The sequence below is a fragment of the Balaenoptera ricei genome, chromosome 5, assembly GCF_028023285.1.
Source record: "Balaenoptera ricei isolate mBalRic1 chromosome 5, mBalRic1.hap2, whole genome shotgun sequence".
In the NCBI taxonomy this organism is placed as follows: domain Eukaryota; kingdom Metazoa; phylum Chordata; class Mammalia; order Artiodactyla; family Balaenopteridae; genus Balaenoptera; species Balaenoptera ricei.
The window spans coordinates 77,080,989-77,103,742 of record NC_082643.1 but is presented as its reverse complement, the minus strand read 5'-3'; the positions used below and the strand labels follow the sequence as shown (position 1 = coordinate 77,103,742).

Here is a 22,754-nt window from a genome sequence, read left to right as displayed (position 1 = left end):
AAGAGCCTAACGTGACAGACAGGAACTTTAGGAGAAAAGAGAGTCAATGCTGGGAGCGGGGAAAAAACTTCATACACATTATTAAAAAGATACTTGCATCCATAAAGCAAAACAAGAATAGGATGCTATAGAAGTATTTTGAGAACAAGAGCTAGTAGAAATTAATATTATGATCACAGAAATTAAAAATCCATAGAAGGGGGCTTCCCTGGTGGCGCAGTGGTTAAGAATCCACCTGCTGATGCAGGGGACACGGGTTTGAGCCCTAGTCCGGGAAGATCCCACATGCCACGGAGCAACTAAGCCCGTGTGCCACAACTACTGAGCCTGCGCTCTAGAGCCCGCGAGCCACAACTACTGAAGCCTGCACGCCACAACTACTGAAGCCCGCGCACCTAGAGCCCAAGCTCTGCAACCAGAGAAGCCATCCAATGAGAAGCCCGCGCACTGCAATGAAGTGTAGCCCCCCCACTCACCACTAGAGAAAGCCGCGCACAGCAACAAAGACCCAATGCAGCCAAAAATAAAAAATAAAATAAATGAATAAATTTATTTAAAAAAAAATCCATAGAAGGGTTAGAAGATAATAGAGATTTAAATGTTCCCCAAGAGTAGAACAAAAAAATTGAAGGATAGAGATCAGGGACTTTTTTTTTTTTTAACAATAAGTAAGTTGGAGGAAAAATACAAAAGTTCCAGCATCTGACAAATAAGAGTTTCAGAAAAGAGAATACAGAAAACAGCGGGAAGAAAATTATCCTCCACCACCTGCTGCAAAAATCATCACAATGGATGGAAAAAGTTACACACCAAGGCACATTATGCTGAAACCTCAGAACATTAGGGAATTAAAAATAAAAGACTCTAAAAGCTCCCCCGCTACACCCCTCCCAAAAAATGTCACATATAAAGTAACCAGAATCAGAAAAGCATCCAACAATAGCAAAATTGGAAGCGGAAGAAAATGAAGCAAGGACTCCAAAACTCTCAGGGAAAATAATTTCCAACTTTAAATTCTGTATCAATCATACGTGAGGAGAGACTAAGTGATATGTGCACACATGCCAGATCTCCAAAAAATTACATCATACACATTCTTCTTTCTCAAGAAGCAACTGGGCAATGTGCCTCCCCCAAAAGAAAGAGGAAACCAGGAGAGATGCTATTCAGTAAACAGGTCAATCAAGAACTCCTAACATGGTAGTAAAAGAAAATTCCAGGTCAACAGCTGTGCATAAGGCCTCAAGAGCAAACAGTCCAGAAGGGAGCAGGCAAGCAGAAGGCTTCCGGAAAAACGTCACACACACCACAGACACACACAAAAGAACTGAGAGCCAAGCCATTGTGTTTGACCTTATTTGAGAATTTGGGGATGAATAAGTAGCACATAAAGAGAATAGGAAGCCAAAAAAAAAAAAAAAGATTTTATTAATATGCTGAACAAGAAAGAAAATAAAATCACAGTACACTGCATAACTCAGCTGTGAAAAATATTTATGGTGAAAATAAATCGAGATATAACTATCTCAGAGAGTGAGAGGCAGGTATTTAAGGGAGGGAGTATAAAAGAGAGCTAACCCCTTATATTCCTTAATAGAAATTCAATGTTTAATGTCTAAAAAAGAAAAAAAAATTTCAAGAAACATCATTATAAAGATAATTAGCTACATGGAAGTAAATATCAGAAGAAGAGTTAACTGAATTGAAAGTAGTTGCCTCTGAGAAATGGGAAATGACGATGCAAATAAGCAGGCAGCAACTTGTAAGCTTAAGAGGGTAGAAATTTATGAATGAAATATATAAACCATCAGTAAATCATCTAAGACAAACTGATAATGTGAAGTTTCATTTTATACTATAAATTTTTTTAAAAAACAGATAAATCTTAATCTGCTCCTCCTAGTTAATCGAATTACTAAAATTCCATTTAATGCATTTTATCTTAAAGTAGTAAGGAGCACACCGTGAGAGGTCAATTATACCTAAATTGTCAAGTGACACCTCTAGCCTTAGTTAACACATGATGAAAGGGTCCCTGGATACCAATGCACAAGAGGGAATCCGCCATCTCTGTTATCATAGAGTGGTCAACTACAGCTTCAAATAGATAAACATGTTGGCCACTCCCCATCTACCAGAACCCAGACTGTGGTTTCTTATAGTGAAGATTTGTCCTTATAGAGGGAAGAAGGATGGAGACTATTCAGCATCTGAACCCCCTTCCTATATTTGGGAAATTTCTCATCATATGAGTATTGATGAGAGACACACCTTTCAACATAGAGACAAAAATGGCTGGACCCTCACCTTGCCAGACTCCCTTGCAGCTAAGGCATGGGACCTGGTCTTGGCCCGACTTGCATCTAAAGCTGGAGACAGGGGCAGGAGGAACTTATCGTGGGTGAGGGCAATGGCAACAACATCTAGTGCCCAGAGGCAGCAAAGGCTGAGGTGACAGAGTTGGTAGCAAGTGTCTGGTCCCAATGGTGTGGTCAGTGTGAACCAGCATGATCCTGTGTTCAGTGACAGGGTCCACCCTGCATAGAACTAATCATAGCATATGACCTTGGCTATGAATCTGGCTGTGTGGTCCCTAATTGCTCCTGACCTTTTCCTAACTTTTAGCAGTTCTAGAAACTACCCAACAGCATCTTCTCCATAAATGACTTCTCTGCGTAAAGCATTCAGCCAGTCTCCATTGCTTCTGTCTCAGAACCCTGCCTGATACATTGCCCCAGGATACACAGGTGGAGATAGGTGGCCATCTCCTGAAGTTAAGAATGAAACTTTTTTGTTCCTTATGATACCAAAGCAGAATCAAGGACATTTTTCCACAGGGAAACATGGGGGAAGGTTAGGTTTTAAAGTACAAATAAAACTATACTGCTGGAATGTTATAGGTTAAAAGTTTTAGTGGGCTTATCTATTCTTTGAATTCTTTTCTCCCATTAGAAAACACATTCCAAGTTCAAAACCACTAACTGACTTTACAACAAGCCACGAGAATGTAATCAGTTTGTGAATTGGGAGTTGTCACTACTCACATTTGGCAAAAGACTTATGCTCACGATTCTTACTGTTGTGAGCGGGCAGAAGAGCAGTGGGTGAGGAAGAACAATTTTCTTTGTCTTTCTACTTAACACAGAGCTTTCTGAGAGCTGAAGCTATTTGAAAACCAGTGGTCAAGAACTGCACATGAATATGAAAATGCAAACCAAGGCATCCAAAGATTTATATTCAGCTGTAGAAACATCAATATTGCTGAAAAGCTACATCCATCAGCTCAGCCTACGGCAGCATATTTAGTTCCAAGACTGAGAAAGCTGAACCCTAGGCAATTTATCTGCATGTGTGTTGGGCTAACCACACAAATTTTGCAGACGAAGCTAGAAGTTAAGATAGATAGATTAGAGCAAACTGTTGATGTGACCAAAAGGGTTTCATGAAAGAGTAAAGTGCAATCAGGACATTAATAGAAATGTGGATGGAAAGAAAGCAAGCCTCTCTCTGTGGTGCCCATTGTTTCTGGAAACTGAGGAAGTCTTTCATGACAAAGTACAGCTACAGTTTTTGTTAGTCATACTGAACAAGATTATACGCACTCTGTAAAGAAGGCTAACAAAGTAAATGCAAAGCCTGATGTACACACATAATTTCCCCTCCTGGGGTGTTATTTCATAAAGACTTGCCAAGAGATCCATCCCTCAGTCACAGAAGTCAGGCTATAAATCACCTTGGAAAAAAAATTAATTGTATTTCAGCTGGTGATGTAAATGCTACTTCAAATTCTATCAACTGCCAAAGCATCTTTACCATACATTCTTCTCCTGTGCCGTCAGTTCCCATGAAATATCTAATGGCCACTAAAATAAGAGTTTTATTCCACAGTTGTCCAGGTGAATTATATTGTGCTCACACAGTGTTTTGAAAAGCTGAGATAACTTCATCTCAGTTAATCCCAGATCACCACCCCGCCCCCAGCTCCCTGTTTCATTTGGAGATTACAATGGGCAGTGATTCCACACAGTAACATGCGTGTGTGTCAGAGTGAATATGCAATTCAATCACCACAGCTCTGTACAGAACAAAGCACAGGTTTGATTTTAGCTCTGTACAGAACAAAGCACAGGTTTTGATTTTGCTACTTAGGTTTCAGAAATGAAAAGGTCGGGGGGATCCCAAGAAATCAGTCTCAAAAGCTTTTTCCAAGACTACTTTTATGAGAAATTTTAAAATAAGGCTCAGTTTCTGATACACAAGTATAAAGGAGGCAAATTCACAGCTAGTTACTGAATTTCAAAATGGTGAAACCCTAACAGCTATTTCCAAAACAGACTCACTGTATCCAAAGCCTGAATTAATATTTAGGTATATAGAAATATTTCTTTGTTTTTCCACCCTCTCCAATGGCTTAAGAGATCATTCAGAAATTCACACTGAGGGGTTTTGTTTCATTCTGCATAGGTTCTGCTTCCAACCATCATAAGTAGCAGATTTTTTTTAAACTTTTACTATAAGAATCTCTATATGAGTATATAATCTCTCAAACACCTTCTTAATCTAGATTTTTTAAACAAATGACAAGATGTAACTAAAATGGCATTGGTTTTACCAATATCACACAATGTAAACTGACAGTCAGTGAAGTTCTAAGGAAACTATAAAATGGTGAAATATTATCGCTCACTTGAAAAAGTAGTAACTGAAAGCAAGTCAAATGAACACCAATCCTTCAACATTTACTACAAGCACAGCAGTTTGTAGTAGGTGTGGAACAGGAATGCGGCATGTGACACACCTACTGGCAACAGGGAACTTAGCATCTTGCAGAAACATGACACGTGGAACACTGATGAACACTGGATCACAAGCCCCCCAGAAAGATTTAAATGTGAAGGACAAGAGGTTGGATAGGTCAAATGAGACCAATTTCTGTCATATTATTAAGCCTATTATACACACTTAAAAGATTTTATGTGACATGAATACGTCCACACCTCTTATATCATAAAGGATACCAATCAACAATACTGTCAAAGTCAATTTCATGCAAGTAAGAAACTTTACCATATCTTTCCAACATCACTCATATTGCTGTATTTATTTTTGACCAGTCTGAGTCTCCCACTGGACTATGAGATATTACAGGTCAGAGGTGTGCCCTGTTGAACTTTTTAATACTTAGCTCTCGGTACTACTGAACACAGAATAATCCAATATATTGATGATGAATGAATGAACGGCACTAAAATAGTAGCTATTTATTTGGTGATTTATCTGAATACAAAGATTGATTCTTGACAATAAAACAAAGTTCAGGAGGCTTCTACAAAGTTATATTTCACTAAGAAAATGGTCAAAATTAAGAATCAAAAAATACGCAAAAGAGGTGTTCACTGAAGCATTATTCATCATAGGAAAAATGGCAATACTCTGAATTTTCAACAATTGGGCAATGTGCTGTTTTATTATGGTCAAACACTGGATAGATTATGGAACCATTAAAAATGACAAACATGAAGGCCTGCAACAGAGGAAATTAAGATGTAACAGTAATAAAAAATAAGGGGTCAAAATAAGATGTATACTACAACTACAACCAAATAAAAATATATACATATGTAAAAAAGACTGGAATGAAATACACACAAAAATACTTGTTAAAGTAAATAGATTTGGAGCTTATAGGTGATTTTTCCACTCTAAACTTTTTGTAATACTTGATATTTATATCGTCATTTATAGCTCCTATTGTAAAACTGTTATATTGCCATTACAGATTCTTATAAAAGTAGCATTTTAACATTATGTGTCTAACAGTAATTGTTACAATTATTTTTTTTTTAATTTTATTTATTTATTTATTTATGGCTGTGTTGGGTCTTCGTTTCTGTGCAAGGGCTTTCTCTAGTTGTGGCAAGCGGGGGCCACTCTTCATCACGGTGCACAGGCCTCTCACTATCGCGGCCTCTCTTGTTGCGGAGCACAGGCTCCAGACGCGCAGGCTCAGTAATTGTGGCTCACGGGCCCAGCTGCTCCGCGGCATGTAGGATCTTCCCAGACCAGGGTTCGAACCCGTGTCCCCTACACTGGCAGGCAGATTCTCAACCACTGCGCCACCAGGGAAGCCCTACAATGATTATTAATAGTAACTTACTTCATCAAATCTAAGTGCTATTGTAAGCTACACCACTATTTTATGTGCTAAGAATAAAAACAAAAGTGCTGCCAAGAATAGTTATAAGATGTCAGCAATTGCAAGAGACGTCAAATTTCAAGAATGTTAAAGTGTGAAAGATGTATGTCTTAGAATCAATGAAACAGAAAAAAGAATAAACAGAATAAAGCAACTGTACAAGAAACTATTTTATTGGTGAAATAAAAGTGATTTCTAGATAACAAGAAACTAACAAGTCTATGGGGAAAGTGATAGAAATCTCTTATCAAAATAAATTATTTGACTCACAAATAAGTCTATATAAAGATTGGGATAATGAAAGAAACAAGGACATCACACAACAGAAGTCAAGTCTTCATCATACCCCTGAAATCAAATATATCTGGTCCAAATGGATTGAATAAATGGACTACCAAGAAGTAATTAAGGGCCTCCCTGGTGCCACAGTGGTTGGGAATCCACCTGCCAATGCAGGGGACACGGGTTCAAGCCCTGGTCTGGGAAGATCCCACATGCTGCGCAGCAACTAGGCCCGTGCGCCATAACTACTGAGCCTGCGCTCTAGAGCCCGCGAGCCACAACTACTGAAGCCCGCACATCTAGAGCCTGTGCTCCGCAACAAGAGAAGCCACCGCAACGAGAAGCCTGCGCACCGCAACGAAGAGTAGCCCCTGCTCGCCATAACTAGAGAAAGCCCGCGTGCAGCAACAAAGACCCAATGCAGCCAAAAATAAATAATTAATTAATTTTTAAAAAAGAAGAAGAAGAAGAAGAAGAAGAAGAAGTAATTAAGGTAAGCCAACAGGCCTAGACAAGATTTTTTAGCTCGGGGTAGGGTGGGGGCTATGAAATGAATTGCTTTGAGTGGCATTCCCTTGAAAGTAATGCTGAAGCTTCCTGTTGGTTTATAATCACAGAGAGGGCCACTGACTGAATTTTGGTAACCTCAAAATTTTTGCATGGAGGAGTAAGATGGGAAGAGGCAGTAAGTCCACATCAGTGAATGAAGCATCATGGTTCACAAAAACAGAATTAAAATTTGTAATTTTCTACCTAGTCCTCTATGCTTTTCTCCCTAAGTTCACGCATTTCTATAAATAATTGGCTTTTTACTTAAAATAATAAGGGAAATTAATTAATCTCACCTGAACTTTTAGCAGTTTAACATGAAGAAAATGTAAGGAACTTTCCAGCTGGAAACCAAATCATGGGACACCACCTTAACTATCCCTGAGAGAGTAACCACAACAATGTAACAAATTGTAAGAACAAACTACAATAAGCAGTGAGACAAAAATATCACCCAAGAAGAAAAAAGTGTCAAGTGCACTATTTTAAAAGCACTGATTATTTAAACCCTTCATACATCTACATATGTAAGGCAAAGGGGTCTCACTCATTGCCAAATAACAAAAACAAAACACAGAAGTCTAATACTAAACTAATACAAACATCAGTTTGCTTACTGTAAGAATGAATAAAAGTCATAAAAGCCAACCTCTCAGAAAAATCAACAAAGCCAAGAGTTTGGTTCTTCAAAAAGTCCAACAAAATTGACAAACCTTTAACTAGACTAAAAAAAAGGAAAGAAGACTCAAATAACTAACATCAGAAATAAAAAAGAGAACATTACTACCGATTGTAAAGATATAAAAAGGATTATAGAAGAGTACTATGAACAACTGTATGGTAACAAATTTGACAACCTTGATGAAATGGGTACATTTCTAAAAACACCTACCAAGATGGAATTATGAAGAAAGAAAATCAGACCTATAACTAATAACAAAATTGATCAGTAATCTCAGAAAGAAAAGCCTAGGACCAGATGGCTTTACCAGTAAATTCTATCAAACATTTAAAGAAGAATCCTTCTCAAGTCCTCCTAAAAAAATTAAAGAGGGGAAAACACTTCCAAACTCATTCTATGAAGCTAGCATTACACTAATACCAACGACACCTTTCTACATAAAACAAACAAACAAACCCCTACAGACCATTATCCCTTATGAATACTGATGGAAAAATCCTCAGCGAAATACTAGCAAACAGAATGCAAAAGCATATTAAAAGTGGCATTTATTGCTAGAGTGTAAAGATGGTTCAACATATGAAAATCAACCAATACACCACATTAAAAGAATGAAGGAAAAAAATATCACCTGATCATCTCAATTGATGCTGAAAATAAACCTGAAAAATTCAATACTCTTTCATGATAAAAACCACTCAACAAATTAGGAATAGAAGGAAACTACTTCAACAAAATAAAGGCCTTATATGAAAAACCCACAGCTAACAATATACTCAATAATGGAAAAGGCTGAAAGCTTTTCCATTAAGATCAACAGCTAGGCAAGAATGCTCACTCTTGCCACTTCTGTTCAATATAGTACTGGAAGTCCTACCCAGAGCAATTAGGTAAGAAAAAGAAATAAAAAGCATCCAAATTGGAAAGGAAGAAGTAAAATTATTTCTGTTCACGGATGACATGAAAACCCATCACAGATGTAGAAAACACTGAAGATTCCAGAAAAAAGAAAAAAAAATTGGTAGAACTAATAAACAAATTCAGCAAAGTTATAGGATATAAAATTAACACAAAAAAATCAGTTGCATTTCTATACATTAACCATGAACAATCCAAAATGAAAACTAAAGACAATTCTATTTATAATAGAATCAAAAAAGAATAAAATACTTAGGAATAAGCTTAACCAAGGAGGCAAAAGGCTTATACACTGAAAACTGCAAAATGTGGCTGAAAGAAATTCAAGAAAAGTCAAATAAATGCAAAGATATCCTGCATTCATAGATTGGAAGACTTAATATTGTTAGGATGTCAATACTACCCAAAGACATTTCCACAATTGTTAAGTCTGCACATATTCTCTCTTTCAATAAATTTTAAGGATGAATTGCTCCAAGTTACCAACAGACATTAATAATAATTAATCAACCTATAAAGTAATATATTGAACATTGCGAATTGGAAGCTACCATTCAGACATACAGAGGATTCAACATTTAAAATAGGGTGGCATCATCACTAACATTCAGGCTGACAATGGACCAAATTCACAACTTTTTGCACGAGACAATCACGGGAGACTCGGTGAGCCTGTCTGCCATTGCACTTGAAAAGCATACCGACAGAATAGTATAATAACAGATAATGGGTGGAAAGGCCTTTTCCAGCAACATATACCTGGGTCTCCACAAAACAGCTGCAGTCACAAACCAGGGCAGTGTCGAGGAAGGTAATCACCATCAGCAGATACAGAGAGGTTCAATTTGTTCAAAAACTGTACTGTGCATTTTTAGGAGTTATTATAGATGCATAGAATTTCTGATGGACAAAGACCTTTAAAATCATATTACATGTGAAAATCATTTTATGGATAAGAAAATGAGGACCCCAGGAAGGGGTACCTATGTAACTCAAGGTCACACAACTAGCAGTTAGCAAAACCAGAACTAGAACTAGGTTCCCACTGTTCCTCCATCTTCCCTAATAAAACTCCTGAGCTTAAGGTTGGGAGTACCACCTTAGTCTGTTGGCAGAAAAAGTCTCCCCACAAAATGATTTCTTTTTCTTTCCAGTTTTATTGAGCTATAATTGACATATAACATTGTATTAGTTTAAGGTGTACAATATAATGACTTGACATATGTATATATTACTAAATGATCACCACAATAAGTTAGTTAACATTCATCACCATGTATAGTTAAAATTTTTTTTCTCTTGTGATGAGAACTTTTAGGATCTACTCTCTTAGCAACTTTCAAATATACAGTACAGTATTGTTAACTACAGTCACCATGCTGAACATTACATCCCCATGACTTATTTATCTTGTAACTGGAAGTTTGTTCCTTTTGACTACCTCTCCCACCCACAAACCCCTCCCCTCAGACAACCACCAATTTGTTCTCTGTTTCTATAAATTCAGGATTTTTTTAGATTGTACATATAGGTGAGATCATACAGTATTTGTCTTTCTCTGTGTGACTTATTTCACTTAACATAATGCCTTCAAGGTCCATCCATGTTGTTGCAAATGGCAGGATTTTCTTCTTTTTGATGTCTGAATAATAGTCCACTGGATATATATGCCACAGTTTCTTTATCCATTCAGCTGGTGATGGATACGTGCATGTCTTGGCTATTGTAAACAATGCTGCAGTGAACATGGGGGAACAAATATATCTCTTCTAGATAGTGATTTCATTTCCTTCAGACATATACCCACAAGTGGAATTGCTGGATCTTATGGTAGTTCTATTTTTAACTTTTAATTTTTTGAAGAACCTCCATACTGTTTTCCATAGTGGCCGCACGATTTTACATTCCCACCAACAGTGCGTAAGAGCTCCTTTTCTCCACATCCTCACCAACACTTTTTATCTCTTGTAATTTTGATGACAGCCATTCTAACAGGTGTGAGGTGATCACAAAACAATTTCTTAAAGATTCTTGACCACATCAGTATATGCCCAATATGATTAAACCAACTCACCCCTGCCTTAGGAAAGGAACCTTCTAGGATTATATGGAAGCCTTTGCACTGATTCTGCATTTGTTGATACCTGTGGCTATTGTCGTCCCATCCCTGGGGTAAGCGGTTAGGATCTGCCCTGTGAGAGGTGGACTTCCCAATGTCAATTATTCTGGGAAGAGGCAGAGCCTGAGATAAGAAATGAAAACTAGGAAGGAAAGACCTGGCAGAAATCTTCCCTCTTCCAGGGCCTTAATCTATTTGATGCCTGGCCTCTACAACTAAATATGCTGACAGTCACTTCTGGGGGAGGGGGCTGGTGGTCTAGGCCAGAGAGTTAGCCTTGTAAGGGCCCAGTGAGGATGGGTCTCAGTATGCCATATCTAGTAGCAATTTTACGGGACTCTCAGGGTTTTGTTAAAGGTCATAAACTCAACTTTTATCTACTATAGGGAGTTATGGACATGTTTCCAAGCTAGGGATGAAGTGGGAAATAGGAAAGCAGAATGGGATAGCAGAGCTATCACAGTGCTGGCAGCAATGATTAGCAAGGTCCCCAAAGAAAAGGGGAACCTTGGGACAGGAATCCAGGCATGAGAGCTAGGTTCACCTCATCATATGAAGATGGTGTCCTTTCCCGATCACCTCAGAAGAGGAAGCATTAACTTATAACTAGGAGACACAATGGGTATCTTGCAAATCATCACAGGTTAAACAGATTTCTTGATACCGATAACACAGGATGATATTAACAGGTGAGCACTATGATGACTGTCCAATGTTTATAGTCAGCATCCATTCTGATTGGCCAGAATCTGGTTGCCAACTATTTTCAGTCTCATCCTTCCAACAATAATACATGTCTCTCCATCTCAGTTTCTGCTATTGATTCCTAAGCCTTGGAGAACATTAACCTTTTTGTTAGTGCTCATCACAGATGCAGGAATGAATAAACACTCTATTAATAAACCCTAAGCAATAGATACCATTATTCCCACTTTATAGGCTAGAAAACCGAGGCTCAGAGAAAGAACTCACCCACAGATAGCCTGCGGCAGAGCCAGAATTTTATTCCAAAACAAACAGAATTTTAGGACTGTATAGAAACAGTCCCTCTACTCTGGAGATCTACCCTCCTATGAAAGATAACATTGCAGGGAACAAGAAACTATGGGACGTGAAAGTAAATGCATCATTATCTCATAAAATATCAATATTAATATGGAAAAGACTGGTCTAATAAGCATGATTTTAATCCTACCCAACTCTCATGCTGCAATTATTGTCAAGCATTACCTGAATACCTAAAAAGCTTTTACATATATCTGTATGACAAAATACTAGTTCATGTCTTCAAATCCATGCATGTGAACTATAAAACCAATTTAACCCTATTTATTAAGAGAAAAGGCCCAGCATATATTCTATTAATGTGCACTGAGTCCCTATGTTAATGTCTCATTTGATTAAAATATTATTACTATTAAAATATTATTACTATTATTACAAAAGACACAATTTAACAGATTTAAGGAAAAATCTTGAATTCAACAACTTCCCCTCCGGTCATTTATTTAAACCTCTGACAAAGCCTCTGTTCTAAGAAGTTATTTCTTCTACTTTCTACTTAGAGAACAAATGAAAGTACATCTGAATTAAATTGCCACTGCTGTGGAAACACTGAAACTCTAAATAAAAACTAGCAATCAAGACAAGATTAGCTCAAAAGATGCTAGATTCCCTCAACACTGCCCATCATCAGGACAGTCTTTAAAATGCCCTTTCTCATAGGCTATGCCAATCATTAGTTGTAATTAAAGTTCTTGTTGAAATTGGCTTATATCTCTCTACATCTGAATCTTTTCAGGTACCGCTCGTTTTCTCTTCTTCCTACTTACTATATGAGATCAGACACTAGTCTGCTTCGAAATTTTACAGGTACTACATCCACATTAAGATAATTCATCAAAGTAGTCTGAATGCTGTAAAGATTATTTTTTTTAATGATACAGAATGTCACCAAATTCCCTTATTAGTAGGGTGGCCATTTAATTTATCATCCAAACCAGAACACTTGGTTCTGAAAGGGGGCATTATCAAAAATAACAACAGGCAACAGGTACAGTCAGGACTGTCCCAGCAAACTGACACATATTGCTACCCTACTTATTAAAGAACCAAACCCCACGCTTAAAAGCCGAAAGTCTCAAAAAAGTGAAATAAATTTCATGGTGGGAAAGGGGGCAGAGTGAGTTCATGTGTGAACAGAAAGTCAGAAGAGTCCAATCAGAAGGTCAAGAGAAAGCTGCATGCTCTCTCAGGCACCCAAACGCAATGGCATTTCCAGATTACATAAACACACCTCCTCCCCGCCTTGGATATTCAAAGGGTTTGTACATAGGAATCAAGTCTGTCGTATGTCATGTGCTCTCCTTATTTATTTATCGGTTTATTTTACTGCTACCCTCACACTCCTCCTCGATAATACCTTATCTCCCACCCACACCCCACAACCCACAAGCTTCCTTTCCCTTCTCTTCCTTATTTTATGTCTCATCACTGAACCAATAAACCAGAATTACTAGGAACTTGCTACATACCAGGCACTGTGCTAAGTCCTCCTACATAAAATGGGGATCCCAAAACTGAATTAGATTCAGTCCTTGCCAGCTCATTGTTCAAATTTTTGTTTGCCACACTCTGTTTAAAACTCAATACAGGAGACTTCCCTGGTGGTGCAGTGGTTAAGACTCCACGCCCTCAATGCGGGGGGGCCAGTGTTCAACGCCTGGTCAGGGAACTAGATCCCACATGCCTGCCGCAACTAAGAGTTCGCATGCCACAACTAAGGAGCCAGCGAGCTGCAACTAAGGAGCCCGTGAGCCGCAACTAAGACCCAGTGCAACCAAATTAATTAATTTAAAAAAAAAACAAACTCAATACCATTTCACTCCAGCCTCCATTTCTGCATGTCCTAAGCAGCCCAACCAAGGAGTACAGTTGCCAAGTTTCCTAGTGAAGCCACCTCTCTATTTATTTGTAGATAATTTAGTATAGTATATACACTGATATAAAAGAAGAATAAACTAAACAACTTTCATTAAGGCGTCAAAATTTCCACATCTTAAAAAAACTTTATAAAAGCTCTTCTGCTCTCCCAACCAAGACACCGCAGCTTTTGGAGGGGAACACTCTTTCTTGCATACCTTTTTCCTCCTTGAAGCTGGTGAAGGATTATGTCTTGCCCACCACTGAATTTCCAGCACCTAGCAGAGTGTCTAGCACAAAATAGACACTCAATAAATATCTGTTGAATAAATGAATGAATGACGGGCTCATGGTTAATGACTTTTTTTTTTTATGTCAACTCCTCAAGATCTTTGCTCCATTGATCAACTCCTCTCAAAAGGCAGTCTCCTCACTCCCTATGCCCCTCCCCACCACAGTAACAGCTTTGGAGTCAGCCAAAAACCCCAGATCAAATCCCAGCCACTTAATAGCAATGTAACCCTGAGCAAGTTTTCTAATCATTCTCTATGCCTTATTTTTCTTATCTATAAAATAGAGATAGCACTATCAAGTTTGCTAGGTTTTTGTGGTATTTGTGAGATTTGAAAACAATTTATGTAAAGGGCCAGGCAGGAACCCGCTAAATGTTTGTCAGATGAAAGAATAAATTGCCATTCTGTTCTGTGGCTCCAGGTCAAAATGTAACCAACAAACTGTAATTTGCCAAAGCTGATCTTCATTTAACAACAGATATGCATCAGAAGCGGTAACACACAACTGGAGTCTGTCTGCTGTGGAACATCAAAGGGAGAGTTTAACATCTGCTTTTAAATGCAGGAGAACAACAATTAGTCCACAAGTAAAAGGGGAAAGGTATACAATCCGATTTTATTTTCCCCACCAGGGTATCCATGTATTAAGGGATTACCAGTTTACAGCAGACTAAAGCTTTTTTGCAAGGGTCACATAGTGGGGGGAGGTAACCCTGGAAATGGTTTTTAAATTCAGCATTTATTGATAGCTCCTGCTTTTCACCATCAAGAAGGTACAGGCCAAGTCTGCCCTTCCTTCAAAGTGCAAAACTAAGCAATCAAAAACTACAAGAATAAGACTGAGGCTGAAGAGTATTTTTACCCAACTTGTTAGCAATCTAAGATATTAAACCTCAAAAGGGAATAACATCATGAATCTTCGTGTGACTTGAAATTTATGAAATGTATGCCTGTGATGGACGGGACACTTTGTTTTCACTGTAGAGCCACGTTCTGAGACCCATTCTCCTGCTGTCAGGCCGAGCAGCAGCCGTGGGAAGAAGCAGCTCCCTGTGCTTTACTTCTAGCACACCTGAAGCTGCCATCAACTGCGGCCATGACAGCTATTTACGGGCCCTTACTTTCCCCTTTTCCAGTAACAGCGGCAGAGACAAGCTATGAAACTTCCCCAGGGTTTGCTTTCCTTCCTCACAGCTCTCTTGGAAGATGAAGGAAACCCCAGAGTTTTTCAAAGCCCGGAGGCAATGTTGATCTTGAGTAATATTTTCTATTTTCTTAAAAGACGTCATTTCCTACTCTCCTCCAGCATACAGAACATGAAGCAAAGCCTAACTACCTCCTTAGAGTACAGGAAAATAAATGCAGTAGTTACAAGAGAATGTGAACTCTGGTTTAAAAACAGCAAAGGGTTAGGGATAAACACGGGCTCTAATACTGAACCGTCAAATTCTGTCCTGCGAGCTCACAGTTCTGGCCTCCTTTAAAGAGTATCTGAGCAAAAGTGGCTCCCATCTGAATACGGATATTTTTTCCCTAAATTCCCAGTGAACCAAGTACACGAACCTATTATAACAACCTGTTTTCTTATCCATCTTCATTTTACAGATGCTTTCTTGTCATGAGTCACAGAGTTTATAAACCAAGAAACTAGGGTGCAAACCTAGGCAGCCTGACCCCAACGGTCTCCCATAATATGCCCTGAACCAGAAAAGTACTTCTGTTTGTTGTCTAAATCTGAAACCAGCCAGGACCAACAGGAGTGACCATCAACACAAGGGCTCCACATATTTTTACAAACTGAGGTCCTTACCTGCATGGATGATGGGGTAGTATTTTTTATGAACTCAAAAATATCATTTAAGACAGTTTTATACCTGCCATAGCAATGAAGCAGCAAGCACAGCTTTACAGCCTCCAAAAGGGCTTACAAGAAGTGCATTGTAGTCTCAGCTTCAGTTTTGGACAGCAAGTCACAAGACAAAATGGCAATTAGGAATTTCCTGAAACTTTAGAGAGCAATCTAGATGTCAAACAATTAAATAGATAAATAAATAAAATGTCAAACTAAAATCCAATTACCCCCTTTTAAGTAACACTTGATATAACTTCAACAGAAGCTTTATATATATAATTTTAAAACACTGAATTTCAAGGGACAAAGTATCTTAGAGATTATTCATCTTATCAATGCAAATTTTATTGAGCAAAGAGTCATGAAAGACAAAAAAAAAAAAAAAAGTGAATGAGACTGGATCCCAGGTCTCAAGACCTTAGTCTATTAAACATTATGTAAATAACTATAACCCAATTCAAGTTAAAAACAATAAAAGATAAAATCAGAATATACTATGAGAGACTGAAGTAGGATATTAAGGGAGTTTGACACACAGAAAGGATCACTTCTGATCACAGCACAGTGGTTAAGAGCCATAAACATTAGCGTCATACAGACCTGAGTTCAAGTCTTGACCACTCCACTCCCTAGCTATGTGACATGAGACAAGTTATTTAACCTCACTGAGCCTCAGTTTCAAAACCTTTTTAATGGGGCAATAACACCTACCTCTCAGAACGGATATATAGGATTAAATAAGATAAAATATGTAAAACTCTTAATACAGTTCCCAGCACACTCCCAGGGTTAATTGCTAGCAGTGGCTTCCAGTCCCAGACCTATTATTTCTCCATCTCACATGCTTAGCTACTTCTCTTACCAATGCTCCTTAATTGCTCTGGTCCAATGCCCTGCTAGATCCTACTACCAACTCTTCTTTAAAGATGAAGAGATGGACTTTGAGAAAATGGGGAATGTGCCCAATGCCATAGAGACTCCTGATTCCTCGGGAAATGACCGCCCCTTCCTCAGCAGGCCCACAGCATTTGTGAATCCATCTTCCCTACAAGCTCACCAGAGTCAGATGGATACCTCATGGGCTTTAAAGTTAGATGGATCAGAGTTAGAATCCTAACTCAAACCTTTTCTAGCTGTGTGAATGCTGGCGAGTTACTTTCCCCCGAGTTTCAATAATCCCTACCCTAAGAATTACTGTGACAATCTAGTGACTCACTACTATGACTTCCACACTTGTTCAGACAGCAGAGCCAGTCTAAGGACAAAATATCAGAAATCTTGGTATATTTAACGGTACCACATGAACCAAGAATTATTCTACTAGGAGAAATTACAACTACATTATATACATACTGCTTCCCAAGTATTATGTGTGTGTGTGTGCACACATATGTGTGTATAAATACATACACACGTTTTTTAAATCATTGTTCTAAGTTTATTGATTAAATGCTTGTATTCATTAACTTTTTAACTTTTTTTTTCTATTTGCTAATTTAACTTAACAAGTAGTAGCAGGTACCAAAAGTTCAGGAAAATATAATGGAAAAAAAACTTAAGGATTAGAAAATTCTATTCATGATTTATTCTGGAAGGGATGGGTCAATGAATATCATTACTGAATGTTAGTGGTCCAACGCCTCATTTGAGAATATCCAGCCCACTGCTTGGTACACACTGATTATATGTTATTCCAATCTGAATTTGAAACTCAAATTAAGTTCCCTGAAAGCAAGAGCATATCTCATTCATCTTTGACTAATGAGCTCCTAACACAGTGCCTGGCACATGGTAGTTGTGCAAAAAATGTCGGCTTGGGGCTTCCCTGGTGGCGCAGTGGTTGAGAATCTGCCTGCCAATGCAGGGGACACGGGTTCGAGCCCTGGTCTGGGAAGATCCCACATGCCGCGGAGCAACTGGGCCCGTGAGCCACAACTACTGAGCCTGAGCGTCTGGAGCCTCTGCTCCGCAACAAGAGAAGCCGCGATAGTGAGAGGCCCGCGCACCGCGATGAAGAGTGGCCCCCACTCGCCGCAACTGGAGAAAGCCCTCGCACAGAAACGAAGACCCAACACAGCCAAAAATAAAAATAATAAATAAATAATAAATTTAAAAAATTTAAAAAAAAAAATGTCGGCTTAATAAATGAACCTAAAATTGAGAAGGCATGCAAAGGTCTATAATACATTTTGCATCTCCAATTAATCTGGATTTCAATTTGCTCCAATAAATTATATTCCAAAGTCTATGAAACGTTCCTTCTGTACCCATCACCTCATCTGAGATATTAAGAGTTTCTTGGGAGGGAGAAATACATAGGTAGAATCCTTCCTTAGGCACAGAAATATTGATGAAGACAGCTAAGTGGGAGGAAGATGTCACCTGCACTCTTGTAATATAACAAAGGGACCAAAGAAGACACAAGCTTTATACACAGTACCCATCAAACAGTGACATTTACCATTTTGAACACATATTTAGTCCCACAAGCCTCCTGTTCAGAACATGTCTGGTTACAGTAAACACAGTAGAGATTGTAGAAGGCGAATCCTAGTCTATTCTCTGTTCACAGATGAAAAACCCACACCATATATTTCACATATTTATACTCCCTTCTAACTGAAAGCCAGGATCACCTCAAATTAAACAAAAAGCTAAGATTCAACTGTTTCTCTTTCAGTAAAAATGATATTGTAGGCAAATATTTATTAGCATGGGAATTCATTATTTATTAAATGGAAAAGAAAGGATACCAAATAATTTGTAGCATATACTACTCTGGTAGTATTAACATAAAAATAAATATATAGGGGCTTCCCTGATGGGACAGTGGTTGAGAATCTGCCTGCTAATGCAGGGGACACGGGTTCAAGCCCTGGTCTGGGAAGATCCCAACATGCCGAGGAGCAGCTGGGCCCGTGAGCCACAATTACTGAGCCTGCGCGTCTGGAGCCTGTGCTCCGCAACAAGAGAGGCCGCGATAGTGAGAGGCCCGCGCACCGCGATGAAGAGTGGCCCCCGCTTGCCACGACTAGAGAAAGCCCTCTCACAGAAACGAAGACCCAACACAGCCATAAATAAATAAATAAATTTTAAAAAATAAATAAATAAATATATATGTATGTATTAAACAGGATAATAAAATAGAAGCTATTTTCTACTTCTTTTAGAATAATCCATGGTTGGGGGGAGAACCACGGCGGGGTGGGGATGGTGGTGTGCTGAATTGGGCGATTGGGATTGACATGTATACACTGATGTGTATAAAACTGATGACTGATTAAAAAATAATAATAATAATCCATGGCTAGTTTTTCAAAAGTGCATCTACATTTTGTCAATATCATAGACCCAAGTTTCCAGAAACCTATTTCAAATAATTAAATAAAATACTTGAAACAAGTAAGTCTTTGAAAACATATTTGTGATTAAGAGAAAAATAAAAGTAGAGGACAAATGGGAGTTAAAAGGAAGTGTGGTGGTTGTTTAGGATTTTGAATTTTCCCTAAAATTGCACTAACCTCCCCCAAAATAAGGCATCAATTCATTTAAGTACCCCTTACAGTTTTCAAAGTACTGTCAGAAACATTCACCTGTGACTTTTGTAAATTTCAGAAGGGACTTCTCTCCATCTCCCCCAACCCTGCCCTCTCCCTTAACGTTTACTTCCATATAACTAGTTCTTCAGGACTAGATATATACAGAGCATACTTATGCATTATAACCACCTTCTTTTTAACTTAAAAGTCAACTGTGAACATCCTTCTGTGCATGTAAATTTTCACCTATGACATCAGTTTCAGTAAGCAGAGATCCTTCTGCCATAGTCCCTTTGGTAACACAGGGACTGTCTTTAGCTTACTGTGGTGATCAAAAGTCCTACTCATGCCTTGCTTCTACAAAATGGAAAAGTGACTTTTACAGCAATATCACAAAGGGAATATTTCGGTGTAATGGAAGGAAAATATTTCACCAGGGGCTATATTAAATTTTGAAGAAATGCTAAATTATTTGAAAGGCAGTTTAAGTAGCTCACTTTCTGGGGCTAAGTTGTATTTCCAATCTAAACACCACTGCAAATATTGAGATCCTAAAGGCCAGAGAATTAATCTTTTGCTCTTTTCGTTCCACTTCTGTGGACAGATTGGTGACTTCCAACATAATCCTCTTTCAAATATCCTTCCAGGATGGAATAAATATCCTTTATTTTAAGGTTAATATGTGAATACAAGGCTAAAAACTGCAACTGAATATATTGCTATCATTTTTTTAAATTCCATTTTAATCTCACTACTGCAAATATTTCACTGTAACAAAAAAAAAAATGTTTTTGGAGAAAATTTTCGAAGTCTTTGCTTTCATTGGATTTATATTTTAGCATAGACTTGATGGCTCTCAGAAACTGTTTTCGTGGTGTGTGTATGTAATATTTTTTCAGTACATCTTATTTAACTTCAAAACAGCTTCATAATTAAAGACCCTTACCTTATTAAAATTATTTCCAAATAAACACAATTCAGTTATAAATAAATTTACACTACAAACAATATAACAATAAAATCTGATCTTACTGTTTAACCCTTCTATGGAACTTCTAGAGTATAGTTCTTTTCTGTCTTGTTTTGTTTTAGGAATGTTTCAACTATCTCATTTGTATTGTCAGAAATGTAGAGGAGCTGTAATACACAAAGTATACAAAGTTTAGAAAACTATCTAGTGATTTAATGAGCAAACAGTTCCTACTGTCAATGATATTGCTTCTGGAATACACCAGAAAGGAGGTGTGTGTGAGCGCGCGTGCGTGAGTGCGTGTGTGTGTGTGTACGTGTGTTGCTTCGCTTACATTCTTATGGGCCACTCACATTTCCAAGTAGTATCTACAAAAAAGTAGACTGTATTATTTTTAGGGCCCATTTTACCTTTTTCTTCAAAAAGATCAGGGAAATAAACTGAACTTTATGGCGCCAAACAATTTTTTCTACGAGATAGTCAAGCCATTCACACAGGTTTCTCAATTAAACTATCTTGGAGTTTCTCAAAAAAGTTATAAAACAATAAAACTGACAGACGCATCAATTCGTCTAAGACCAAGTTACATGAAGGACTTACTGAACAAGTGATTCATTTTATTTTCCTTTCCAGACAAGAAAAGAACCAAATGGATTACATTCTTATTCTAAAAAATTCAGAACCAAAGAGCTTATCTAAAAGTCTAAAACTCCTGAAGCTCAGAAAACTAGACTCACTTTTCTGTCACACCATATTACACTGTCTTACCTTTAGAGTTTAATTCATCTACTGAACACCTGATAAAAAGTTTTATCACAACCTTGAGGACTCAGTTTATGAAATCCCAAAGAAATGGCACATTGCAAAAATTCATCCTAATCTCTTGAAAGGTTTTTTGTTTTTGTTTTTTTTAAAGGTCTCCTGAGTCCCTTTCCATGTTTCAAGTCTGTAAGAGCAAATAAAACTTACAAAGCCAGGAAAGAAAGGAAGTAGAAAAGCCACAGACAAACTGTTAACTTTCTGAGAGAAATATAACAAAATTTTTAAAAAGCAAGTTAGAAAACTACTTACTTTTCCCAGGTCTTTGGTACAAAGCTCAGAAGGCAATTTCCCTTTTCCCACCAAGTCTTGTTAATTAATAGCAATCACTCAATGAGGTCAGGCAGCCCGAATATATCTAGAAATTGTGTACAGACAAAAAGTTAACATTCAAAGTCAGATTAGAAATTAAAAATCAAAACACCCCATTGCTATCCAGAGTCTCTGCATAATTAAAATACAGATTGCACTGGAATATCTAAATGATGAGCTATATTAGCTACTTTTCTTTCAGAACAATACTAACAAGACTTGCTAAACCTAGATGGTGTTTTGATCTGTCATCTTATTAAAGTTACTAGAGCCGGAATCAGCAAGGCTTCTTGGCAACCTTCACGATAAAAATGTCCTTCTCAGGGAGTCATAAAAAGCAACTTAGGGAGGATGTGGACTTCTAATTATACTGTGACTTGGGAGGGAAGGTCTTCCGAAATCACACTTGCCTGCCTCACCTTCCAAAGATGAGCTCATCTCACAAACACAAAAGCAGTTGTAAATAGAAGTGAACAATAACAACTTAAAGAAATTCATTAACAACTTGTAAATGCCCTTCAGATGTATCCATTGAAGCACACTTCACTTTTGCAGGTGGGAATGAGAAGAGAGAAGCCTGTTGACTTTTTTTAAAAAATAAATTTATTTATTTGTTTATTTTGGCTGCATTGGGTCTCTGTTGCTGTGCGCGGGCTTTCTCTAGAGTTGCAGCGAGCGGGGGCTACTCTTTGTTGCGGTGCGCGGGCTTCTCATTGCGGTGGCTTCTCCTGTTGCGGAGCACGGGCTCTAGGTGCACGGGCTTCAGTAACTGTGGCACGCAGGCTCAGCAGTTGTGGCCGAAGGGCTCTAGAGTGCAGGCTCAGTAGTTGTGGTGCATGGGCTTAGCTGTTCTGCGGCATGTGGGATCTTCCCACACCAGGGATCGAACCTGTGTCCCCTGTGATTCAGTCAGCTGTGGCCAGGTCGGCAGGGCCATGTGACAGGCTTTCCTCACAAATGGCTCTATGAGTGGTGCAGGTAACCTGCTAGTGTTGGAGGGTCTCCTGCAGAGGCAGGCAGTGGCTGTGTCTCACTGTGGGGACAAGGACACTGGCAGCAGAAGTTCTGGGAAGTACTCCTTGGTGTGAGCCCTCCCAGAGTCCACCATCAGCCCCACCAAAGAGCCCAGGTAGGCTCCAGTGCTGGGCTGCCTCACTGATAAAGGTTTTTGAGTGTTATGTCCCTGATCCTACTTTTCCCTTAAGCATTGGGGGGTTTACTGCATGATTCTGCATAGCATGGTGGTTTTTAGAAACACATATATTGCATTTTAGCAGACCTGACTGTATAGTAACTAGTGT

General features: G+C 38.4%; 1 protein-coding gene across 14 annotated transcripts in view; it reads right to left on the bottom strand.

Annotated features, from left to right (window-relative positions):
- The window catches only part of APBB2 (amyloid beta precursor protein binding family B member 2), a 364,010-nt gene that overhangs the window by 243,259 nt on the left and 97,997 nt on the right, over nucleotides 1-22,754 (bottom strand). For 11 of the 14 annotated variants that reach the window (XM_059923127.1, XM_059923130.1, XM_059923126.1 and 8 more), the window contains one exon: nucleotides 21,394-21,499. The exons of the other annotated variants lie outside the window; for them this stretch is intronic. The gene's annotated coding sequence lies outside the window, so the exon portion shown is untranslated. The remainder of the gene's footprint in view (nucleotides 1-21,393; nucleotides 21,500-22,754) is intronic. 14 annotated transcript variants of the gene reach the window in all.